Source organism: Arvicola amphibius, chromosome X (genome assembly GCF_903992535.2).
Source record: "Arvicola amphibius chromosome X, mArvAmp1.2, whole genome shotgun sequence".
Classification (NCBI taxonomy): Eukaryota; Metazoa; Chordata; class Mammalia; order Rodentia; family Cricetidae; genus Arvicola; species Arvicola amphibius.
The window spans coordinates 4,575,626-4,588,361 of NC_052065.1; positions in this window are offsets into that span (position 1 = coordinate 4,575,626).

Here is a 12,736-nt window from a genome sequence, read left to right on the forward strand (position 1 = left end):
AAAAAAACTGAAAGGTAAATACCAAAATGGCAGCTGAGACAACAATTGGGGTATTCCCAGGAAAGCGTTGGTAGTTCATGCGCTTGTTTAGATGGGCTTTAGCACCAAGTGAGACTTCTAGCTTTGTAAGGGTTTTGTGCTACGACATCTTTCAGGATGCTTTGTTCTGTAGTTCCCTTTCTAGAACATCAAGGGCCAGGAACAGCTGGGAAAGAAAGGACTGTTCTGCTAGGTTAGAAGTGTTACCTTGCTCTGCCCAAGAAGCCTCCACATCTCTAAGGAGCCTCCTTTAAGCACAAGGAACCCCCTTTCAGGGGACAACTGGAAGTTGGCTGGGTCCTCCAGGCACCAGGGAAGAGGTTTGTCCAGTTCTTCACCTGGATCCTGAAGCTTAGTTTCTAGTAGCTAGGGTTCTGCTATGTCACGCCAAAGGGAGTCCTTGGCCTCTCTGCCCCCTTGCCAATCCACACAGGGCGTTCTGACCCATTGAAATATTAACAGAGCATGTGATTTATCAGTAGGCTGGCTCTGAATCATGGCTTAATCCTGATGTAGAGAGGCGGAGTGAATACAGCACTGGAAAACTAATGTGAATTAGGATGCATTGGGGATTTCTATTTACATCTTAGGGTAATTGACTCAATGTTAACCTCCTTGGAGCTCAATAAAATGATAACAGGACATTCAAAGTCACTGATTGATGACTTCATTCCTGATTCAGATTCGGCCTTGATGCCCATCGTGTTTGGTACTGAACTTTAATTTTAAATAAGCTCCTGATCTCAAGTAATGACTAACGGAACTGATGAGATTCCATAATTCATGATGTTCCAAACCCTTCCAAATTAGTGCTATTGACCATTTTATTTGCTTTTAGAGAAAGAAGCATATCTTCTCTTGACATTATCTTCTCTAATGAATGTTGGTCCTGACATAATGGTGTTCTGACTAGTACATCTTGTCCTGCTGGCTTGGTAGATATATACCTCCAGCCAGGTTTTTCCTAAATCAAGAGGGCAAAACAGTAGTTCTATCCTGTGAACCCCTAAGTCATTTGTTTAAAGCAATATGTCCTAGCTCTTTTTTTTCTTTCACTGTGTTATATCCCTCCTTGGGAATCAGAAGTCAAATCATTGTCAACTATTTGCTTGTGATTTTTGAACCATTACTATGTCAAGTGATGCCATTTAATTCTCCCAACAACCACATTAACATTCTTGCTGTTCAAACGAGGAAGCTGAGTCAGCATCTCAACCAGATTCAATAACTCACCTACAATAATGTAGTCATTGAGTCATGAAGCCAGATTTTGAGCCCAAACAGGATAACTTTAGGATTTCTACTTTCAACTTTTATGCTACTTACTTCCCTAAATGTAAGAGTCACTTAGCCATTTCCATATCCCAGCCAACATTTGCAAAGAACACTTTTTGGGGGTGGTACTATAGATGGAAGCTTGGTCCTTACATATGCTAGCCAAGAGCTCTAGCAGGGAACTATATCCCCAACCATATTTATAACTTATTTTGAGACATGGTCTCTCTAAGTTGCCTATTTATTATGTAGTTCAGGCATATTTTGAACTTTTTTTGTTTTGTTTTTGGATTTTCGAGACAGATGTTCTCTGTAGTTTTGGAGCCTGTCCTGGAACTAGCTCTTGTAGATAAGGCTGGCTTCGAACGCAAAGATCTACCTGCTTCTGTCTCCCGAGTGCTGGGATTAAAGACATGTACCAGCTTTCCAAGTACCTATGCTATCAGGCTTGGCTGCAAATTATATCTAGTAGAAAAATAATTTAAATATGGAGGACTTATTTATGATTCATTGTAGGAGGGTAGGAATTACAAGTGTTCTCTCTCTCTCTCTCTCTCTCTCTGTGTGTGTGTGTGTGTGTGTGTGTGTGTGTGTGTGTGTGTGTGTGTGTGTGCTGCCATCATGTATGTTTGTGCATCACATGAATGCTTGGTGCCTTCAGAGACCAGGAGAAGATGGCAGACCCCTGCAAGTGGAGTTAGAAATGGTTGTGAGCTGTCATGTGTGGGCTTGAAATCGACTTGCAGTTCTCCGGAAGAACAAGTACGTTTAACTGTCCATCTCTCCAGCTCCAAGTATGGATATTTTTAAATACTCTGAATAAACTCAACTTTTTTTCTTTTTAACCAACATTTATTCTTGTCACTATTTACAGTTTGGAGTACAATTGCAGGCACTGTACTTTTATCCTGGTGAACTGAAATTGCATTTTGTACTCTATCCGTCTTGGTGAATTGAAATGGCTATGTTAACATTACACCTTTTTTAAAGCAACATTTTCCCGCTCCATAAACAAGCTTCATCTTCTCCTTCATATTGTTTTTTCTTGTGGTTTTATCTAGTAGCAATCAATTAAGAGTAACATCAATAAAGGTTTACCAAAGGGAGAAAGAAAACCAAATTTTTATACCAGGAAACACTTTAATATAGGTGAAGGCCTGCCAACTTTTACTATTGTAAGGAAACAAAGCAAGTTCTTGACCCAATAAACATTAGATTCTGACTTTTGTTTCTGTTTTCATTTATTTAAAGTATGCAACAGAACTTTGCATTCAGATTTTCTTTATTGTTCTTAACTTGCCTTGAATAAAAGAAGATTATTTTAGTGGCCAGCTAAGCATGTCTTTCAATTTATATTCATTGATTCTTCTGAAACGTGTATGGAATTCTCTGTAGTGTTCAACAAGCAAAAGAGTTACTGAAGCAGAACCAATCCAGAACTTTGCTTCCTTTGGTTACACTGTGTTTTTGTTGTTGTTGCTGCTTGCTTGCTTGCTTGCATGTTTTTCAGAAGAAACTTTAATATTTGATTCCTGAGCTTCTCTGGGAGCAACCAAATCTTCTGAAATGATTAAAATAACAGGCAATTCTTTTTACTATAATTTTAAATTTATTTTACATACCAACCACAGGTCCCCCCCCCCACCTCCTTCCTTGTAACTCCCCCATCCACTCCTCCTGCATCTCCATTCTGAAGGGGTAAGGCCTCCCATGAAAGTCGGCAAAGTATGGCATATTAAGTTGAGGCAGGACCAAGCTCCTCCCCTCTGCATCAAGTCTGAGTAAAGCATCCTACCATAGAGAATAGGTTTCAAAGAACCAGTTCATGTGCCAGGGACAGGTTCTGGTCCCACCGGCAGGGGCCCCACAAACAGACCAAGCTACACAACTGTCACCCACATGCAGAGGGGCTAGGTCGGTCCTATGCAGGCTACCTAGATGCTGGCCTAGAGTCCTGTGAACTCCCACAAGCTCAGGTCAGCTGTCTCTGTGGGTTTTCCCATATGATCTTGACCCCCATGCTCATATAATCCCTCTCCTTCAACTGGAATCCTGAAACTCGGCCCAGTGTTTGGCTGTGGATCTCTGCATCTGCTTCTGTCGGTTACTGGATAAAGGTTCTATGAAGACAATTAGGGTAATCAGTTACCAATCTGAATACAGGAGAGGGCCAGTTCAGGCACCCTCTCCTCTATTGCTTTGAATCTTAGCTGGGGTCATCCTTGTGGTTTCCTGTGAGTTTCCCAGGCACCAGGTTTCTCCCTAACCCCATAATATCCCCCTCTATCAAGATATCTTTCAATTCTCTCCCTCTGTCCCTGCCCCAGCTCAACCATTCTCCATCCCCTCCCCATAAACCCCATCCCAGTCAACCCAAAAGATTACATCTATTTTCCCTTCCCAGGGTGATCCATGCATCCCTTCTTGCTACCTAGCTTCTCTGGGACTGTGGATTGTAAAGTGGTTACCCTTTGCTTTACATTTAATATCCATTTATGAATAAGTACATAACATATTTGTCTTTCTGGGTCTGGGTTACCTTACTCAGGATGATTTTTCAAGATGCCATTGTTTTTTACTGCTGAGTAATACTACACTGTGTAAATGGACCACATTTTTTTAATACATTCTTCATTTGAGGGGCATCTAGGTTGTTTCCAGGTTCTGGCTATTACAAATAATGCTGCTATGAACATAGCTGAGCAACTGTCCTTGTGCTATGACTGAGCATCCTTTGGGTATATTCCCAAGAGTGGTAATGCTGCGTCTTGAGGTAGATTGATTCCCAATTTTCTGAGAAACTGCCCTACTGATTTCCAAAGTGGTTGTACAAGTTTGCACTCCCACCAGCAGTGGAGGAGTGTTCCCCTTACTCCACATCCTCTCTAACAAGACTGTCATTAGCATTTTTAATCTTAGTCATCCTGACAGGTGAAGATGGTATCTCAGAGTTTTAATTTGCATTTCCCTGATATCTAAGCATGTTGAACAATTCTTTATGTGTATCTCAGCCATTTGAGATTCTTCTGTTGATGATTCTCTGTTTAACTCTGTATACCATTTTTAATTGTATTATTTGGTATTTTGATGTCAAACTTCTTGAGTTCTTTTGGAGATCAGTCCTCTGTCAGATGTGGGGTTGGTGAAAATCTTTTCCCATTCTGTAGGTTGCTGTTTTGTCCTGTTGATAGTATATGTTGACTTATAGAAGCTTTTCATTTTCAGGAGGTCTCATTTACTAATTGTCAGTCTCAATGTCTGTGCTACTAGGGTTACATTTAGGAAGTGGTCTTCTGTGTCAGTGCATTCAAGGCTACTCCCCACTTTCTCTTCTATCAGGCTCAGTGTAACTGGATTTATGTTGAAGTCTTTGATCCATTTGGACTTGAGTTTTATACATGGGGATAGACATGGATCTGTTTTCATTCTTCTAACTGCTGCCATCCAGTTATGCCAGTGCCATTTGTCGAAGATGCTTTCTTTTTTCCATTGTATATTTTTGGCTTCTTTGTCAAAAATAAAGCAGCCATAGGTGTGTGGATTTATGTCAGGGTCTTTGATTCAATTCCATCAATCCACATGTCTATAGAGCTTTAATTCAGGGATGGTGATGCCTCCAGAAATTCCTTTATTGTACAAGATTAAAACAAGCAATTCTTATGCATAAATTTGTTCCATTGATGTTTTTCTCAGAAAACAAAATAAAATTGATGCTCTCAAGTAATCCTGGTGGCTCATTTCTATAATCCTAGTACACCAGATGCTGAGAGGCAGGAGGATCACCAGGAATGAGGTCAAGGCCAACCTGGGGTACTGAGTGACTCCAGGCCCACCTGCACTACAGAGTGAGACCCTGTCTCAAAAATACAAAATCAAAAATGACAGTAAAGAAAGACACTATGAACACTAACAGATTTGCTCCCTGGGGACACAGAGTGACTCTGAGGAACACAAAAGATGTAAATAGTAGGAACCCTTCACAGGCCCTTTCTTCTTTCTCTATCCACCAACAGATGCTCACAGGCAGATTGATCAAATTGTTAAATAGAGAATGTTATATACAGTTTATTTATGTATACAGCTATATATAAACAAAGCAAGACAGAAGCAAGTAGATCTCTGTGAGTTCAAGGCCAGTCTGGCCTACAAAGGTTGTTCTATGACAGCCAGAGTTGTTACACAGAGAAACCCTGTCTCAGAATAAATAAATACATGTTATATAGTTATATACAGTTAGTTTATCAGTTTTTCTCTCTGCCAGAAAAATAAAGGACAGAAAAATCTCTACACTGCTGTGCTTTAAACACATCCTTAAAATCCCCATTTGCTCAAAATTCAAACTTTTTGTACCTATGTCCCTAATGGGGTATTTGTAAAATAGACCTCATCCAAGGTAAAAAATAAGAGATGCTGGTTTCAGTTTTTTATATATAATACATATTTATATATTTATATATACATATATGTGCAATATATTATATATGAAGACTTCTATAATATATGCCACATATATGACTTTTTATTATTTTGTGTGTATTGAGTGTTTTACCTACATGCGTATCTGTACATGGCACCCAAGGAGGTGATGAGCCAACATATGGGTGCTGAGAATAAAACCTGGTCCTTTGCAAAAGCAAGTGCTCTTAACCACTGACCCACCTCTCAAACATGGACATTTTCAATAATGAACACAGTCAAGAGAATAGTATAATAAGCTTTCAGATGCCCAATACCCCACTTTAAGTACCAACATTTTGATAGTACTATTCACCTATCTCTGTTTTGTTTTCTTTTCTTTTTCCAACCCCTTGGCCTGTATCTTTAATGCAGTTGGGGGGTTTTGTTTGCTTGCTTGCCTGGTTTGGTTTGGTTTGGTTTTTTGAGACAGGGTCTCTTTGTGTAACAGCCTGAGCTATCCTGGAACTAGCTCTGTAGACCAGGCTGGCCTCTGCCTCCTGAGTGCTGGGGTTAAAGGCATGATAGTGGTTTTTTAAAAATATTTTTTATTCTTTAAAAATATCATCCAGGGAAGTGGTGGCTCACACCTTTAATCTCAGGACTCAGGAAGCAGAAGCAGGTGTATATCTGTGAGTTCAAGGCCAGTCTGGTCTACAAAGGTTGTTCCACAACAGCCAGAGTTGTTACACAGAGAAATCCTGTCTCAGAATATATTTGTTATAGAACGTGTATACTATGTATTTTGACCTTGTACACCCTGACTACCCTTTTCCTACTCCCTCCAGGACACATGAACCTATCTCCCCCACTGATTTCATATTTATCATCATTATTATTATTATTATTATTATCATTATCACCATCATCAATAGCCTCTAAGTTCAATTAGTGTTGACTACCTGTGAATAGATTTGGAGCTACTGGTTGTTTAATGCAATGTTTTTAATAATTCCTAGATAGAAATTACACTAGTACATACTGAAACATGTAGACCTATCTGGTACGGATTTTTTTTTTTTACTTAAACACGATGCCATTGTCATGCTTGGAAAACTTTAAAATTTTTAACATGATTTAATAAATTAAATTTAATTTTTAGTTTTTTAATTTCATAAAAACATAATTGATTTTAATGTTTATTTCATTGTCAGCGTTTCTCCACTGTCTCAGATAAGAATGTATTTGGTCCAGTGAGGATCTATGTCAATCCTAGGAGAAAATGGCACTCTCAGATTAGGCTAAACCAAGGGGGATTTGTTTAGAAAGAGACTGTAACAGCAAGAGTAGAGTATGGGAGGGTCCTACAAGCCAGCACAGTGACTCTTAGCTAACATCAGCAGAGTTCTTGCCACTGAGAGGTAGAATGAAGTTAGAGACCCAAATCAAGATAAGTGGCCCTGAAAAATAGTCATTTTAACATCATATCCTCTCATATTTTTTTTTAATTTCTAAAGCACACTTTATTTTTGAAACAGTAAGATACACCCCTCAGGTACATTTTAAAGATGTCATATGATGTATATTACAAGGAAGTCTCTCTCTTGTTCCCTGTCCCAGGCATGGTTTGAACTCATGATCTTCCTCCCTCTGTCTTCTATAAATAGCTGGTATTATAGGCTTGTCCATCTAGAGAGAGAGCTAGCCAAGCCATGGTGACCTCATAGGAGGAAGCCAGTAGAACACTCAAGCTGTCTGTTTTTCCCCTCTTATTTCTTGCAAAGGCTGTCCATCATCAAATCTAACCAGAAGATAGCAAGTGAAAACTAAAGGCACAATTAACACACATCAGCTTCCCAGTCCAGAGAGAAAACCCAGAGACCTGAAAGAGAAAAGAGGATCCAATAAGACACACACAGTGAATTTGGTGGATGTGTTTATTTATTTTTTTATTTAGTTTTTTTTGAGACAGGGTCTTGGTTGTCCTGGTACTCACTATATAGACCAGGTTGGCTTTGAACCCATAGTGATCCTGCCTCTGCCTCCTAAGGATTAAAGTTATGTGCCATTATGCCTGGCTAATTGATGTGTTTCTTAACATTCTTATAGTCTTGCATTTGAGATATTCCTTTATTGACTATATAATTTCTATGTAATAGTCAATGCACATTTAAATGTGCTTTCTTATTTTTTATCTACCAGGCTGCTTTTTTCACATATTTTTCCCGATTTTCCCACATCACCCACCTAAGGTTCAGTTAATCCCTTCTTCTCCCCTGCCCCTTACTTACTGGGGACTGAACCTTGTGCTTGCGAGGCAAGGGCTCTACCACTGAACTGCATCCCCAACCCTCTTTTTGCTTTTTTATCACAGGTTGCCCGGGCCCACCTATAGCACTCTAACACACAGGCAGGACTTGAACTCAGAATCCTCCTGCCTTGCCTTCCCAAATAGCTGGAATTACTGGCCTACACCACTATGTCTAGCTTTACAGTATCTTGTTAAGATCTGGGATTGCTATATATTTCTTTGTTCTCTCATCACGAAGCAGTTCTTCGCAGATGGTAGGTGCTCAACAAAAGGGTGCTGATGAGTACAGAAGCTCCAAGGCATTATATCAAGAATGACCTGATTTCACAACCACATTTCCACTGCTCCTTGATGTATCACTACCATCACACGAGAGTGCACCCAAAAAGCTCCGTCTTAAAGGCGTACATTAAAAATTTTCTCTGTAAGCCAGCTATGGAGATACACAGTTTTTTAATCCCAGCACTTGGGAGACAGAGGCAGGAAGATTGTTATGAGTTCAAGACCAGCTTGGTCTACATAGTGAGTTCCAGGATATCCAGGGCTACATAGAGATAACATGTCTCAAAAACTAAAATGAAATTTCTTTGTAGACCTATATTATTCTCTGTCTCTCGTTTCCTCTGTACCTCCCCCATTCTCTTCCTGCATCCCTTCCTCTCACTCACCTTCTTCCTTTCTAGCCCAGCCAGACTTCCTAAATGAGGACTGGCAGCTTCCACTTTTTCACCTCCCATTCACTTCCTCAACCCACTGCCATCTGGCTCCTTCCACCATTATAGCAAAAATCTGCTGGCAGAGGTCACCTAGCACTGCATCCATGCCAACTAAGACGGCCAGTTGCCAACTCTCTTTGCATATCATCTCCATAGCATTTGATATTATCACCTCCTTCCTTATTCAGGAAATTCTCTCATTTACCTTAGATTTTAGACCAGCTTTCTGCCATGGCCCCTCTCTCTAATCTCTCTGAGGTTCTGACATAGTTTTCTCTTCTGTCAACCATCCTCAGATTGTTGTTATAGAATCGGATCTCATACTTAGATGTTTCAGTTTTTTTATTTTCTCATATGCAAACCCTGAGATAAGGATTAAGGATTTGCATTCAAACTGTTCATTGAGGAGATGAACGCAGTAGGAAAGAGAGGAAGACAGGGAAGGGAAAGAAGTCAAGAAAGTGTGCTATTGGGCCATGTCAGCTTATTTTCTACTGATGTGATAAAGCACCATGACCAAGACCACTTATAACAGAAAGAATTTAATTTGACTTGTTTTAGAGGGTTAGATGGCGGAGCAAAAAAAGAGCTGAGAGCTCACATCTTGATACACAATTATGAAGCAGAGAGAAAGTACACACTAGGAATAGCACAAGTCTTTGGAAACCTCAAAACCCACCCCCAGTGACATACCTACTCCAACAAAGCCACACCTCCTAATCCTTAACAAACAGTTCCACTAAGGACCAAGTATTTAAATACATGAGTCTATTGGGAGGGGGACAGAATTCCCATTCAAACCACCACAGACTGGTTAGCACTCCAACAGCCGGTGTGTAAGCCCACTGTAGAATATTAGTCTCATAATTATCTTGCTTGTGGTACAAAAGAGCAAAGGTGATTATCCACCAACACAACCAGTCAGTGGTGGAGGGCTGTTCTAGGAAGTGTGTGGAGTTACATTAATTCCCTGGCCTATAACAGCCTGCAAAGAATCACTGGTGCATATGTTAAGGGGTGAAGGCTGTGTGAAATTCCACAACCTCTGCCTTCTTCCCTCACCAACTTAACCATTATCCCCGTCACTCTCATCAGTGATAAGAAGATAACAAAGAGCTAATATTTACGTGCTAGGTCAGTGTTTTGCCTATATTCCTCCACTTAATCCCTACCCTATAGACCATTATCATCCCCTTTTTATTTCTTTTTCTTTGGTCCCCAGTTTTTGGGGGAACTCATCTTTCATTTTCTCTGTTTCTAAGATAATAAGTTAAAGTTCCACCTATTTGTTAACCATATGTTTTCTTCTTTGTTTTTTTTGTTTGCCAATCATCTTACCAGCTCCTTTTTGAAAGTGTGTGTGTGTGTGTGTGTGTGTGTGTGTGTGTGTGTGTGTGTTTGAATGTTGTGCCACAAAATGTGGTACCAGCAGAAGCCAGAAGAGGGCATCAAGTCCCCTGGAGCTAGAGCTCTGGGTGGTTGTGAGCCACCCAATATCCGGTGCTGAGACTGGAACTCACATCCTCGGCAAGAGCACCAAGCACCTTAACTGCTGAACCATCTCTCCAGCCCTTTCCCTGGTTCATATAGCTTTAATCACTTTCAACAAATTAGTAGAAGGTATTATTATTTATACAATTAATATTTATGCTAATATTTATGTTCTTGTTCTGATTTCAATTTTTTTCTTTCATAATCTTTTTTGACTGGTTATTTCTGTTTTCAAGTAAATCTATTCATTTTTACATATTTGTTTTCTTAAATCCAGCCACTATGCTGAAGCTTTATTAACCATATTTTGTGTTCCTTTTCATATGTATTTTTATTCAGTTTCTTGGCTTTTATTTTCTTTGTTTGTTTGGGATTTTCAAAACTTCTAACATAATATTAACTAACATAATATTAACTAATTTTTAATGCACCACTATCAGTCATTTACTGATATTTTAAGGTTTATACTGCTATTGTTACTATGTTAATTTTCTTTCCTTTTATAAAACTTTTACAAATTAAAGATAGCTAATTATCAACACTTTACAAGATCTATTAAAGTAATCATGTGATATTTCTTTGTTTTCCTAATACGATGCATTATATCAACATATCTTTAATATTGTGTTGTCGTTTATCTCTTACATGATACATCTTGATGGGTTATGTGATTTGGTTCTATATTTTTTTTACATTATTTAATATCAAGATTAGAACACAGTTTTTGTTTTGGGGTTTTTTTTCAGGTTTTAGCATTACTTTAATGCAAACTTTATAATATAGTTTAGTAATAATAAAAATGATTTTTTCTGTTTTTGAATACTTTGCATATCAAGAATTTTCTGTTTTTTTTAGAGATGAGCACTCTACCAAACCCATATGGAAAGTATAAATTTTTGTTATGAGTATTAACATGTGCCCTGGATTGACAGACTACCTAGGAAGAAATTACTAATGTTAAAAATTAGTGGCACAGTATTCCATTGATGTCGGCCCTTCTACATTTCTTTTTGGGGGGGAGTTCAAGACAGGGTTTTTCTGTGTAGCCTTGGCTGTCCTGGAACTCACTATGTAGACCAGGCTGACCTTGAACTCACAGAGATCCTCGAGCCTCTGCTTCCCAAGTGTTGCCACACAACTCGGTCTTCTGCATTTCTAAGGTACTGTATTACCGTTAGTTCTAGTTACTTATTCACTGATTCAAAAAAAAAAAAAAAACTCTTAAATGCCTCTATTGGCCAAATACCACAGCTGATGTTATTGGTCACCATGATGAATTAGAAGTGGTCCATGGTTTTAAGGAATTTTTTAGGTAGTTGATATAGAAATATCAACCAATAAAAGTACTAAAATATGGTAACAGTTTCAAAAAAGGTATATTCACTTACATTATTCTTGGACCATTTATGCTATTATCATTATGTCTGTTCCACAATGAGGATAACATTGTGGGTAACTGCATTCATACATACTTATTCTCAGTGACCAGTAATACTTAAGTCCTTAAGAAAGCACATTTGTCTTTGAACCGTCTTAGTAGCTGAGTATTATTTCTTATGTGTTCTAGAAGATTCTATCAATATACTAGTTCTTAAAACCTACAAAAAGCCCAATCCTTTTTACCTGAGACAGTTCTTTAGGTTTATTTATTTATTTATTTATTTATTTATTACAAAAACAATCCAAGCCCTCACCAGCCTAAGTTCTTTTTAATGAGAGATGCCTTCAGTTTTTTCAGCCTATTATTATGCAGCACGGTTCTGAATGACCACTTCTTGGCCTTGTACTCCAGTTTATGCTGTTTCAAAACCCCACACTGCATTCTACTTATGGACAGAGAGGAAACTTTATTTTCAGATACTATTCTCTTTTTAAACATGGCCCTAATTAGCCCAGTCTCTTGGCGGCAGTGTCTTGAGTGGTATGATTATGGATTTATAAGGAAGTTAAATTTCACTGAAAACATCAAGGGTTTTGGTTGTTATTGTTCTGTTTTTACACATATGCCTCTTGGTCACACTGCTTCCATCCTAAACATGGTCATTTCCTGGTGCCCATATCCAATACTTCTCTCATATCATAGTTATATATTTACTTATTGTATTGCATTTTATGTGTGTGTGTATCTGGATGTATGTATGTGCATTATGTGTAGACAGGAGCCCAAGGAGTTTAAAAGAGGTGTCAGATGCCCTGGAACTAGAGTTATACACAGTTTCATGCTACCATATGGATCATTGGAATTGGACCCTGATTCTCCGGAAGAGCGACCATTGTTTTTAACTGCTGAGCCATCTCTCCAGTACTATCCCAGGCATAGCTAATTTTATTTTTTAATTTTAACATTTTTCTGAACATATGTATTTTGTCTTGATGTATGTCTATACACCATTTGTATGCCAGATGCCTATGAGGCCAGAAGAGGGCATCAGATTTCTTGGAACTAGACTTGCAGACAGTTGTGAGTTGCCATGTTGGTACTGGGAATTGAAGTGGACTCCTCTGGAAG